General features: G+C 39.1%; 1 long non-coding RNA gene across 2 annotated transcripts; it reads right to left on the bottom strand.

Annotated features, from left to right (window-relative positions):
• Positions 1-5,413: 5,413 nt before the first annotated feature.
• LOC104966219 (uncharacterized) lies at positions 5,414-7,751 on the bottom strand. Of its 2 annotated transcripts, none has more exons than XR_800646.1 (4): positions 7,025-7,751; positions 6,449-6,516; positions 6,274-6,317; positions 5,414-5,866 (listed from the first exon to the last, which is right to left on the bottom strand). It is a non-coding gene; the product is annotated as an uncharacterized lncRNA (long non-coding RNA). The 2 variants fall into 2 exon arrangements; XR_800647.1 differs by lacking the exon at positions 7,025-7,751 and adding an exon at positions 6,612-6,855.
• Positions 7,752-10,952: the final 3,201 nt, after the last annotated feature.

The raw sequence follows: 10,952 nt of genomic DNA on the forward strand, positions 1-10,952 counted from the left end.
CGGCATCTTGGTCTACGACAGGCCCCTTCGTAAGGTTTTATTTTTTGGACATGCCTGGCTTATTTTCATCGTCTGTGCTTGCTGGGGCAACACAGGACTGGTGAGAGGGGGAAGTAGGTATCTGACCCCCCCCTTGGACATAATGCACTTATGTTTTCCCATGCTCCTTAGGGACCTGGGAAACATGGTGCGCAGTAAGCCCCATACAGGGCTGGAGGACTCTCCCCACTATCGTCCATCCACACTCTACACGAGGCGTATGTGAGTGGGGGACATGATGCACTTACGTTCTCCCCCCCTTAGGGACCCGGGAAATATGGTGCACGGTAAGCCCCATGCAGGGCTGGAGCCTTCCTCACTATTTCCCATGCATACTCTTCACGAGGTAAGAGTGTGCTCTACCAGCCAAGTAAATTGCGGCCCGACTTCTCCATGGTCACAGCCGGAGGAGAAGAAGTTGCGGTGCAGTGGCTGTTAACCAAAAGCCGGTCAGGGGCAGTATGATGGGTCGATGTTGTTGGACGACAGGACGTTTATGCATCAGGGCTCCACCCACTGTACCCATAGTAGAGGGCGGAGCCTGTGTAAAATATAACGGGCGGTTACGTATTGTAACCCTAGTTATATAAGCACAGGCGGAGCCCCATACTTGGGGCCCTGTCTGTCCTATGCCGCTCGCTGAAGAGGGTGTAGGATGACATTCAGGAGGCGTGGCCGCCTTATATACGGTGGGCTTGCGCACACATTCAGGTAGGCCCGCCCCGAGGGGCCGGCTACCTTTATAGATATCTCAGTAGATTAATGCTCGCATAGTATGGTTAAGAGTTAGTACCCATACAGTAGAGGGCTCCGCCTGTGCTTATATAACTAGGGTTACAATACGTAACCCCCCGTTTCACTAGAACACAGATCCAACCTGGGATTTGAGTGTATTTATGAAGTAGAGAAAAATATATTGCTACAATGTTTAACCCCCAGCTGCTTGTTGGTGGGTGGTAATTTACCTTGGGATTTATTTATGGTCTGTTTTTTGTGAGAATTCTGTTCTGTAAAGACAACAGCTGTAACTGATGACCACTTATCTAACCCCTGTTATCTACTGCTTTACTTACCACATTTACAATCAACACTGACTGGACATCCATATAAAATGTACAATGCAAATGTCTCTTAGTATAAGAGAAAAACGTATTATAGCACATGCGGGCAGTCTTGCATCAGTAGTGGTTGGTATTTGCACATCAAAGGTTGTATTAGGGTAATGGAAAAACCCTAATTTCAGGACTCATTTCTGTTAAACATGCTGTTTTCAAATCATCTAGGTAAGTAATATTCTCTGCTCATTATAGGAAAAAAGCAAACATGCAAGCAACACACACTTAGACACACATTTTCTATCCATTAAGCCAAAACAAATGCCCTGGGAGAGCTTGTTAGGGCCGTTGAGTGCCTTAATGTGCCGGGGGATGAGGTGAGTGATGGAATAAAATAAAGGAGGGGTTGGCGTTCTGCCTTTCATCTTCCTGTGTGTTTAGCGACAGACGGGTAATTAGTTTGTACTCTGATAAAAAAAGGGACCTGTCTAAATGCCCGAGAGTCCCTCATTCTATTACCTCTCATGAACCTGTGGATTATTCAATCACTACCTTATTCCTTTTTCCTTTTTTTTGCAGGAGTCACTTTTGATTACTCCGTAGATTACAGTGATGGCTTTTTTGATTAAATGAATATTCATAACGTGAGCCTCCTTTGCGAGGTGTCAACACTTTTAGGTATTATCAAGAGACTGCTGCATAGATTTCTACCTTACGCTTGAATTTACGAATGCTAATGAAGAAAATGATAATGTTAAATAGATATATAGATTGCAAGTGATTGTCTTAATGCTCCTCTTCTTGTTTAGTAAAACTGTTCGTGCAGACATAATATTTGATACTGTATCAGACTTTTGCTTATTGTAACCTAGTTGGCCTGTTTAAGGGAAAGATCATGGTTTGAGGTAAAATAACTCATCATGTTTACAGGAAAAAATATTACCGCCATGACTGTCAGCAAGAAATGAGTCTCTTGGGTTTAGGTCTGATGTGTTGGCGACCAATATATAATCCAGCCATACCTGCTCCTGCTGTTGGCTTTATGGCTGTATTAAAAAGCTTTATGTTACTTCACGTTCATCCTGATGTAAAATAATCATATTTCCTGCAGCAGCTGGAGGTATTTGTGTCGCTGTCATCTCCCAATTCCTTAAGGAAGCGAAAGAGCATCAATGTTTTTAATTTCAGTGAACCATTTTATTATAACCCCGAGTCTGGAAAATGTTATCAAATGAATCTCAACCCTGGATGAAACTTCACCCCGGCTCATGTTAGCTGTATGCCAACACACTTACCCTCTTTTCCTTCAACTGAGAAAGGAAAGAGTAATATTACTGCAGAGTGAATTCATGAATTCATTCATAAAACTATATTTACAGTCATAAACATTCATGATTGGTGTTGTCCGGTGAAGTTGGTTCTTGACACAACACATCACTTCTTTACTTCATGGCAAACTTAAGTCCTATAAGATATACTGTACATCTAGCATGAAACTAAAGTTTCTCTTTTTTAAAGGACACATTTTTTGGGGTAAACTATTGGGCTGTTTGATCTTGGCTTTGGTACTTCCTATTGTACTTGATTGTGCATGAATAGATTGTGAATAGGTGCTCTTGTGTTATTACAAAGGAAGCAATCAATGCTCTTAAAAACGATATGCCCTGGGCGTGTTCGCGGTCAATGCAAAGGTGGCACCTGAGAGCATGATGCTACTACCCTCCCTATTTGATGAAAGATAAACAGTGTAACAGATAAGAGCGTCTGATGAGTAGCTGATCCAATAAAATTATCCATTCTACTGGGGAAAAATCGTTTTATGCTTTGAAACTTGAATAACTTGTGTTTTTAAATCTCAGGTTAGGCCGGTAAAATAAATGTTCAAACTGGTTTGATATAAAGCAAAAACAGCGAATCGGTGTACGGAATTTGACCGCAAGGTATTTTATTTGATTCAACAGCTGCTAATTACTTTTCGTCACAAGTTTAGACGTTGTGTTGTGAATTGACTAGCGACACTTTAAATCCATCCAGTTTTATTATAATCCTCATATCACTCATTATTTACTTACAATGCAAGTTGGCTTGTCACTGTGACACCATCAGCACAGGTTGCTGATGTACACTTAAATACTTTTTAATTTGTTGAAACCTTTCATAATGATTGATGCCGGTTAAGCTGGTTAGCAAACTTTTAAACCGGTCACAGAGAAGCGACCAAACTAACTTTTTATGCATTTACTGATCCAAGAAGTACAGCCCTACTGACGTTTTTACTTTATAAAACCTCAACTCAGATATCATCAGTCTGCTGAGACCCTGTTCAGTCTCATTCTAAAAGGGAAGAAGAAGCTGTTATCTGACATGAGGTTTGTCATTCTTTAAGCTTCTGACAGCTCAGCTACAATCAGTGTCCCACTTTGGTCAAACTGCGAGACTGGCACTTTTGTTCTGGACATCTCGGGGTTGAAGATGTGTGTTTTTACAATATATAGCCCCCCTCCCATATGTGAAAGTACAGTTACATTACATTACATTACATGTAATTTGTTAGACGCTTTTATCCAAAGCGACTTACATACATTCAGTACTGTGGACAATCCCCACAGGAGCAATTTGGGGTGAAGTGTCTTGCCCAGGGACACAACGACATGCTGACTGCAGTGGGACTCGAACAGTTATTATTACTTGTCAATATGAGCCAGGAATAGACGCTGATTCTGCTGTGTCATTTTTTTTTCAACAGTACATATTTGATCTCATCATTCTCTCACAGAGCCATGTGGGTTTCTTTTTCACTTGCCTTCAGCTGCCTGGCATAAAAAAGGAAAATCATTTAAAACTTTGATCTTTTTTTAGAGATGTCAGAAAACCAGTAGATAATGTCATCTCTCAACTCACTGCCGGGACTTGGGAGACGCAGCGAGACCAACAAAGATGTCTGTGAGGAATGCTATAAGGCTGGATTTGTTTTCACAGTTGCTTTAAAAACTGATCATAATACACCTTAAAATATAAAATATAAAGAGATTAGACATGTTTTTTTTCCTGCTCGTCGGATCGAGGGCAGAATCCATTCATTTTATGGCTGAAAGCTGTGAACTGTTTCAGGTAATTGAATCAAATTTCTTCTGTGACAGACTAAATTGCCTATGGTGTATGTGTGTAGGCGCCAAGGATTTATACACTGTTCATTGGCTCTACTCAGTGCTATGGATTTTCTTCTGGTCCTTGCCTCTGGAATGTTTATGGACCTTTTTACATTAATGTAAAGTTAGCAGTCAGAACTAACAAGCCCTGGGCAGCTTCTGTCAGACTCTGGGTTTCTCTGTGAATCTGCTGGAGGTTTTGAAAGTCACTAGAATCATATTTCTGGCTTCACTGTGTAGTTACTTTGTGTGCAGTGGCATTTTTATGTGTACAAAAGTGGTGGGGCACGAACAACTTAAATGTGTATATAAGCTTCTGGTGCTTTTTTAAACATGTAAACAAATAGTTGTAGGCTATCCATGGTTCCGATAGAGAGAGAGAGGTCACAATATCAATCGATCCAGCACAGCAGAGCAATAGCCTATAGGCAAAACACAGAAGATCAACAAAAGATATGACATCAAATGAACTTACCAAAGCTGAAGTATATGGTCAACTTCATTCATTTTCTTTCCACTTTTCTGATTTGAATCGCTATAAGCTGCTCTCTCGTCTCCTCTTCACATCTAAACTTTTCGCGGCACACATACTTACAGCCAATCAGCTCTCTGAATTATGAGATGACGTTTGGTGGGTATGGCAGCGCAGTGCCCCACTGTGATTATTTTGTTGCCGCACACATTGAATAGAAAAATACTCTGAGCATGCGCAGTGTAGTTTTTACAGTACACATTCATTTTAACAGCAGAGATGGGCTTGCCCCACATCGCTCAACACGGCTCAATAGGCACACTGTGGACACTAATTAGAAGAAAGCAGACTAAAACAGTAATGTACAGACAAATCAGATGACTAAACATGATCTTAAAATATATTTTGTATTTTTTTTGCATATTTTGGGAATTATTATTTGTATTATTTCCTGCTGACACTAGGTGGGGCTGTGCACGTGTGTTTAAAACAAATATACAATACCAATTTGTACTTTTGCCCTGAGATCCGGGTGGCGATCTCAGTTCGGGTACCGTATCTGTGAAGTGACAAAGTGTCGGCGTGACAACGTGGTGATGAGGTGTGGATAACTTTTCAGATAAAGACCATCCTGATACTCAAGTTGTGGGTTTCGATAAGTGAAAAAGAAAATTCAAAGTAATCACTACCATTTTAATTTCTCAAGCATTTTAATATGTCCCCAAAAGCCTTCAAATGTAGTAGCAAACCCACAGTGATCCACATCAGGATCATCTTAAAGGCCTGTAATTGAATTATATGCAAGCCTACCTCCAAAGCGTTATACTTCGAAAGTTATACAAATTAGATAAGGCAGTGGATGGCAAAGTAACAGATTTCACACATGAATATGCTTAATGTAATGCTTTATGGTGTTCCTATCACTGAAATCATGTAATATTTCAACTGTATTTTCCTGAAAAGTCAAATGCATTTTGTTGGTGGTTTTCATCTTATTTCTAATAGAAAAATATTAAATATGACTCAAATGGAGCATATAAACAAGAGAATAAACGTACAAAAACAAAAGTGGAGTTCAAATAATAGATTTAATTTGTTTGCATTATTCCAGAGAATTCTTCAACTGCCAGGAATGAGCCCACTCCTTGCCACTGAAAACAGAATGGAATAATGTTGGTTACAGGTCCTTGTTTTGTCTTTCCAAAAAGCAGAAACCATGTGTGAAGCACACATCATCTTATAACTCAATTTATATAAATAAATGTTTCATTTTCCATTTATTAACGACCACCACCATTTAGAAAAAGTGAAAGTAGAAATTAAAACACATTTTCAAACAAACAATAAAAACAAACAAAAATACATACATTAACAACAATGAAGTTAAACAATCATTTGTTCCTACACTACTTCAGCTGCTTCAGAATAACAGCAGTGAAATATATAAGAGGACTGGTGGTAGATTTGGATGTTTTGCATTTGTTAAATATCATGTGTTTGTTCTCCAACATGGGACTACATCAGATGACATGAAGCCAAGTAACTGGAAGATATATACCATACAGGACAGGGCTCCCACTCCACCAACATTTCTGCTTTTCCCTATCAAGAGAAGAAAACAAATCTCTAATTTCGGAAAGACCAAACGCATATTAGCTATTTAGCAAACAATTGTGTTGGAAGTTTGTAAATCATAAAGCACACCCTATGCATTACTTTTATTCCCGTCTAACCTTTCTCATTCTTTCTTTTATTACACTCCTGATGGGGAAAGTTTCTAGGCGAGTGTGGTAGGAGCAATCTGTGAACATCAAAGCAGGTTCCACATACAGTATTAGTCATATTAGAAATAAAAATAAATACAACTATGAACACTTAAGTAGCAACCAGACTTGCACGATGAAAAGTGACCACACTGTTATTACTGGTCAAAAGTTACTGTATACATCATTGAAATGGAACCAAGCTGCTCTCAGTCCTAACATGGGATGCTTGTTTGAATGGCCATACCACTGCTGAGCCTGAGATGACCAAAGACAATACTGCACTGCTGCTTCCTTTACTGCCTAGCATTCTCATCACCACCTTATCAACTATGACTGTATGTATTTTAGTCGAATTAGACAATTAAAGCCCTTTGGATTTTTGTTATAGTTATAGTTATTAGTCACAATATAGCATTGTTAACTCACTAAAGAAGTATCAATCACTTTGCTAAAGTACATGTCGATAGATTTATTAGAATACCAATCAATTCGACTCATGCAAATGTTTATAATCAGTCAAAATACTTAATACTGTTAATATACCTGACTTTTTCTTTTTGCGTCTAGGACCAAGTACTGTGTCCCTCACGGACCCTGTCCTGACAGCTGTGGGTTGAAGAAGAAATATTACTATATACATACAGTACACCAAGTTAAGCTTAAACTCAAGTTTCAAAATACATCCCACAAATGCAGCATCACATGATGCAATAGGTGTTAGGTACAGATATTTTTTTGTTATTGGGATTTAATTGAGGTTGATCTATGAAGTCTAGGTGTTTTGTTGTCTTGCCTATATAATTGACTCCATACTTTATGTGTAAGGAATAGTTTGATAAATATTAACATGTTGTGCTGTAACGTTAAATGAATTTAACTTTGATTAAAAAACCTAAGTTTATTCCCCGTATGTTCATTATGGGACAGTGTCGTATCTAAATGCAGTTCTTGAGTATAAAGTTTAAATATGCTGCATGACGTTGTTGCATGAGTTGCTTCAAAGTTTACCCCTATGGTCAGGGATTGCTTTAGGTAGACCACAATATTAATGATATCAACCTCTCGTACAATATATGGACATGAGCCAAATCATTTTGATGTAATCAACCTACTGCCCAACGCTACAATGTAAGACCCTTTCTGTGTGTAAACCAAATCACATAGGAGTTTTATTTTGTGATTTATCAAATGTAAAATAAGCCTGCTGTTGCTTTGCATTTTTGTGTGAAAAAGGTATAACCATATAGTAACCACATGTCTGTTCAGGAATGAAAGAGACAGACAGACCAGAAACAAACACTTGAGGGCACCAATTAGTACGGTCCACCCAGAATGTTTTTTTCTGTACGAGGGAAAGACAGTCTTCCTAAAATAAAACACTGGTCTTCTAGACCCACCGTAACGGGGAATTCCCCGTCCGGTTTTTCGGCGGCGAACTCTTACCTGTCGAGTTTCTCCAAACTACTCTTCGCTTCCTCCCCCCGAACCCACAGTCCCCGGCCCTCTCTTCTGGTGTTGTAACCGAAGGTAGTTCCCTAACTTCGTGGCAACAGAAGCCGCATACATGGTGAAAGAATGACAACATTTCCGGGCCGTGTGGTTCGACTGTGGCTTCTTGACGTGCTGCCGGGACCTGACAAACCGGTATATAACCCGTCCTAGTTAAACTTAAAAACCAAAATATAAAAAACATTATGTAAATAAGAATTACTACATAAACATAGAAGTAATTGGTTATAATGTGAACTTAGTTGAAGTTTAATATCGTATAATAACGTTTCCAAATAAATTATAAGAGAAAAGAAAGTAAAAATTTTGATGAAATTAGAATTGAAAGTGTCGGTTCCTGTGATAAATTAAATTGGTGTGTAATTTATTTGCCTCCTGAAGGAAGTAGGTACCAACACAAGGTTGAGAACGAATACATGATGTGACAGATGTGGAAAATTGGTACATGCAGTCGAAACGGTTTGGTCGAGCTATAGGATATTAGAACGTATAGTGTCGAGAGACTATAGACGGTAGATAGGAATATGTGGGAGAGAAGGTAGTGCGACGCATGCGCGTGTACGGTTACTCCCGTTTCTCTATTCAAACACGTTCAGACCAGTCCGTCCATCCAGTAGGGTCAATGAGAACGGCCCACCAGATGTTTTTACTGAATAGGGACGACAGTCTTGTACATAATGCCGAAGGTGTCTTCTGTAAAAGACACCTGTAAAACAGTTCGTCGTGAGTCTATTCGTTACGAAGCACTACATTCCTTCGTGAGGTCTCCATACTATTGTTCGCTTCACAAAGAGCTCGCCTTCTTAGGAGTTTTAACGAATGGGTGGATCTTACTTCGGAAGCAGAACATACATGTGAAAAATGAGATACAATGAGAGTGCTGTTGGTTCGAGCTGTGGTTGCCTTGACTGTGTCAGCATGGTGCCTAAACGATTAAAGTATGCCTCAGGTCGATCGTCAACTTACACACATGAAAAATTGTACGGTTAAATCAGAATCATTCACAGTCGACATAAATTAACAGCTTACCATGTGTAACCTATAGCACCCTGAAGTTATTACTAGCCACTTACTAGTCCTAGTTTTCTGAATAAACATAAAACAGGGACAGATATTTTTTACAAAGACTAAGATGACACATTGGGAAGGATCTTTTTGTATAAGTACGTTCTATAGATGTCATTAAATATTAGCCGTACTTGTATCTAACGAAGTGTATTAATAATCACCTATAACTAGGAAACTATGTGGTTTCGTAGTGTCGGAATATCCAAACCGTCTCATATAAACACTCTGTGATTGTGTGTAGGAAAGATGGAACAATGACAGTGGATAAAAATCGACGTGTCAATGTTTTCAACTTTCATTAAACGGTTTTAACATCCAATACTGTTGCAACTGACAATAATAAAATGTTTGTATGTAAGTTATTTATGTAAAATTTGTGACTCATAAATCGGATTTACTCTGTACCGAATGAGACGTCTCCCCTGACACCCTGTAAATTGACAATAAATAGTCCTTTATCAATCGTTCAAATGGCATTAAACCTTTTGGTAAAAACCCATAACACGATGGTGAAACGCGTAAGGTAACATATGTTTAACTTTCAACATTTCACAATTACAGTTCCATCAATCCAAACTACTGACTTTACATACAAATCCGAACTCGGTAGGGAATTCGTTAAAGGAAAATCGTTTGGCAAGGATTTGCCAAAGGAAATAGTTGCGGGTTTTTCCCTCTTTATAAAACTCCATTTACCATTCTCGTGTTATGTACTTCTGCTAGGGTCAACTGGTATAAGTCAAACCGTCAAGACATAATTCCAGTACAAAGAGCCCAACATTTGTTTTTCGTCAATAGGTCACGTAGGTCTCCAGGAAATGTAATGGTAATACAAAAATAGGTTTCGCTTGAACGATGAATAAACTAACGTGAATACGTTTTGTGCAAACGCAGTCAGAGTATTTAAGACTTGTTTTACACACCTACATTTATTACATTCCCTTGTATGTACGTGTGCAGATTATACAACAGATGGCTGTTTAACTGTACAGTGTAGTGTACCTTACATCTGTGTTTAGCCTTCTTTATTATAGCGTTTTTGTTTGGTATTTACCAACTGACCTATTTATGGTGATAAAGAGACGATAATTGAAACTGACGTGTGTCAGGATACTGTACTGCTCATATAAAAAACTGGGACAGGACCTTTGTATGGAATTCGTGCGACATAAAAGAATAAAGAGATCTATATACTCAATTGGAGAAACAGAATTCGTTCAGTTCTGGTTGTAAACAAATTGAACGTGTCCAACCTGTGTCCTGAGGTGACCGGTCCCCCAACGCCTTCTAGGACTCCTTCTCTGTCAGTGCGACTTGGAGTGTGGGACACTGGGTAAGACTTGGTCTTTTGTTGACCGTCCCTCGTCCCTGGTGTCTCTCGGTCCACGGTCTCTGTTCGTGGCACGTCCACCTCCACGACTTCTGGGGGGGGGGCACTTCGTCACGTGGTAGTATCTCCACCCCGTCCTCCTCGTCGGGTCGCCCTACTACACTCTGTCCGATGGTGGTGCCTCCCCGGTCCATTATTTTATCTATTCTATCTTAGCCTCCCTACTTTGGGAGAAATTACCAGTGTGTACGTCACTGTAAACAAGAGACTCTAAACGTCGAAAATATAAATATTTTCAGTTCTCACAAAAGGCTATAAAAGATTTTTAATAAACATCCATTGAACAACTGTTCAGTACGAAGATGTTATAGAGTTTTGTGGATTAACGTGAAGAACGTAAAAACCCTTATTACTAACAAGGTTATCCATTTATTATTATTGTTGTTATCGAATTAGATTTATTGTTAAAGTGGATGTTGAAGTATTTATACTTTCCTTTTACCCTATGAACCCATACACATATAGGAATCCATGAGCCTATATTTATTTATAATTTGCAAATCT

Source organism: Notothenia coriiceps, unplaced genomic scaffold (assembly GCF_000735185.1).
Source record: "Notothenia coriiceps isolate Sejong01 unplaced genomic scaffold, NC01 NC01_scaffold00037246, whole genome shotgun sequence".
NCBI lineage: Eukaryota > Metazoa > Chordata > Actinopteri > Perciformes > Nototheniidae > Notothenia > Notothenia coriiceps.